The following is a 3,411-nucleotide window of genomic DNA, read 5'->3' on the forward strand; positions in this document are numbered from 1 at the left end:
ACATCGTTTAGATAAACGTCAGCCTAATTCGCACATTGACTAGTTTTCAGGAGAAACGAAAAACGTCTCATTAATTTAAAAAAAATCATTCGAGACTTATGTTTATCTCTTTGATAATTTTATAGTTACCTTAAATTTAACATTTATAAGAGGAGTTAGGACAATTTCTTCATAAAAAAACAGTTTTTTTGGAGTTACAACATTTTCCATTTTGTTTTATTTTAGTTATGAATCTATGATAATATACAGATAAAAAATTTAAATAATTAAAGAACACAATAATATGATTATTAAATTTAATAGTAAAATAATGTGATATTATACTTAAATAAGTAACTAAGTAAAAAAAAAATTTTCTGGAAATGTCGATTATAAATTATTCGTTGGGTACAAACTTACAAAATTTCTCAATAAATTAAAAATTACTGAAAATCTATTGTCATAATATTTTTGATAATCGTTTAAAGTTAGAATTTTGACAAAATTCATAAAAAGGTAAATATTAGGAAATTATTTTGTAGTTAAAAATTCTTAAAACTTTTATTTTTATATCTAAGGTTGGAAAATGTAATACAAGATTCTTCATAAGCAGCACATAATTTCACACGGAAACCATAAAATTTGAGACATTTATGAAAGTAACTATTTTTTATAAACACTTTATGTACAAAATTGGATAAATTTATAGAAACATAATAATGTTAATATTATTTTGTTATAATTTAAAAACATTATTCGTGCGAAGTTAAAACTTTTACGTATATTATATTATAAATTTTACTATTTGTAATTACATTTTTGATTTCTTTCAAGGTATTATTATCTATTTATACTAAGAACCTATTTGTACTATTTACAGTATTTACAAAGATTTGTTATTAAATGTTGAGTTATATTAATTCATATGATATGGTATAACTTGTATAAATATAATAAATGCAATATTTCCAGAAAATAATATATGAAACTATTGAAAATACAAATACTGTAATACTAAAAGTAAAACGAATGTGGCTATCTGTATACTATATCAAAAAATAAATGATGAAATATACTTGGTGATATTATAGGCTAACAGATCGTCTCCGCTTAGAGTCATTTTTGTATAGAATGATATATCATTGAATTCAAATTTAACACACCCATAATAGTAACCCACTCGAGTACTCGACACCTAATGTTCAGCAGAGTACCTAGTATCCACTTATCAACTTGTTTTTATTGAAAAACTTGATTCTGAGCACTAGAACACATGGCATTTTGTAGCCAGATATTTTTTTAGTGGGGAGGATCTAACCACTTGACTTTATAATTCTATTAAATTATTTTTATATTCTCGATCTATTTTACAAATGTGTGTTTTATAAGTTTATAACAAGCCATTATACAGCCAGGAAGTAGACATTTATATTATAGTTATGTATGTGGATGAAGGATGAACTATTTATTTCTATGAAATTGTAATTCTTTTGTTTTAAAACTTTTTTTTTTATGTAATACATATAATACATCAGTACGTTTTGTAATTTACATTTTTATGTTTGTATACATATTTCATGTAATGGGTATTACAATTTACAATACGCGGAATAAACTAAATATGTGGATAACAGTTGAGCAGTAAGCACTCGTTATACTCATATTGAAGATAATATACGTACTTAGTGGTATAATATATAATATAATATGAATGTGATGGTAATGGAATAAACATTTTGTAAATTGTAATTTTCTAATATGTAATTACATATTCAGCGTTAAGCGTCTTATCTTAAAAAATATTGACAGATTATTATTATAAATTATAATAAATAAAATTATATTATAATTAAATTATATTATATAAAATATTTATAAATATTGAAAATATAATAATTTTACATTATAATTAATATATAATGTTTTTATTAAAAATTAATACTTCAAAACGACATAAAAATAACTCTATGGAAACTAAAAAAAAATTATTTCTAAGCAAATTAATTTCGTTTATCGTCATTCTGATTTGTATTTTATCACATAATTTTGTCCTTCATTATACTATTTATTTCTCTTGTTAAAAATCATTTAAATATGTTTCATGCAAAAATTGCTGTAATATCCAGAATCCAAATGCTATACTTCACAAAATGTTTATATTAATTTATATATTTTAAAGTTTAATTTAATATATAATCGTTTAATGTAATAAAAAGTATAATATAATAATCTGCAATGTGCACAGTCCGCAATGTGTCTATTAATATCTATAATATGGAGAAATGGTCGAAATAGATGTCGTTATTTTTATTTATAGGGTGATAATTCAATCAAATGATTCAAAATGAATTTAAAATTGCGTGTTTGGAAACTAGAAAATATGTATACACGATACACCCTAAAATAATATCTTAATAGTATATGTGTATATTGTATAATGTATATACATTGAACATTTAAACCGATTATTTATTTACCCACTTGGATCTGAGACGATTCGATAAAATAATGTCTTTTAAAATAAATATAACAACAATTCATATTAGAGCAGTCCCACAAACCTCAATTTTATTCCATATATTAAACATATTATTATAAACCTTGAAAACTATTTTACATCAAACAATTCAAATACGTATAAATAATTCATAAATATGTGATATTTTTGTCAAGTATATTTATTTTTATCTGCTTGTTATATAAATATGTTATATACCTGTGATATGAGGGGAGAAGTTCGAAGTTGGAATGTCACTTTTTATTAATTTTTGAATGACTATGTTAATATTACGTTTAAAAAAATATCAGTGGACATAGAATAAAAATAGTTTAAAATAGGAATTATGGATCGTTATGATCTATTGATGTGTATTAGAGGTATGAAATTATAATTATGTGCTAATAATTTGTCGAGAGAAGGAGACAACCACAATAGTAGGTAGTAATGAGATTTGTATGTGTACCTAATGTTCTAATGACACTGGACCGATCATTGGAAATAATGAAATCAGTGGCATTGTGGGGGGAAGGAATTTTCTTACTTTTAGTTTATTTATCAATTATTATTAATTGTCTTCGTACAAGTGTATTCTACATTTCTACTACACTTAATTTATTATCTAAGTATATTTTGTATAATATAAAGTTTCTACAACTACATATTTTTAAATTAAAAAAAAAAAACAACTCAATATTGTTGAAAGTTGGTTTTTCTGGTTTAATATTCCGGTTTTCACGCTGTGTTTTTGTTAGTCTTTTTAAATCATTAAGACAATTATTGTAATATTCCTATTTTTGAATCCGTAATTACCAACTAGATGAATTTTTTATTAGAAACAATTCATATCTCAGATTAATTGACCTCAGGTCTAGGAGAAGACGAACGGGAACGTTGCATTTAAGAAAGCTTTCAGCACACCACATTCAAATGTA

This window comes from Rhopalosiphum padi, chromosome 1 (assembly GCF_020882245.1).
Source record: "Rhopalosiphum padi isolate XX-2018 chromosome 1, ASM2088224v1, whole genome shotgun sequence".
In the NCBI taxonomy this organism is placed as follows: domain Eukaryota; kingdom Metazoa; phylum Arthropoda; class Insecta; order Hemiptera; family Aphididae; genus Rhopalosiphum; species Rhopalosiphum padi.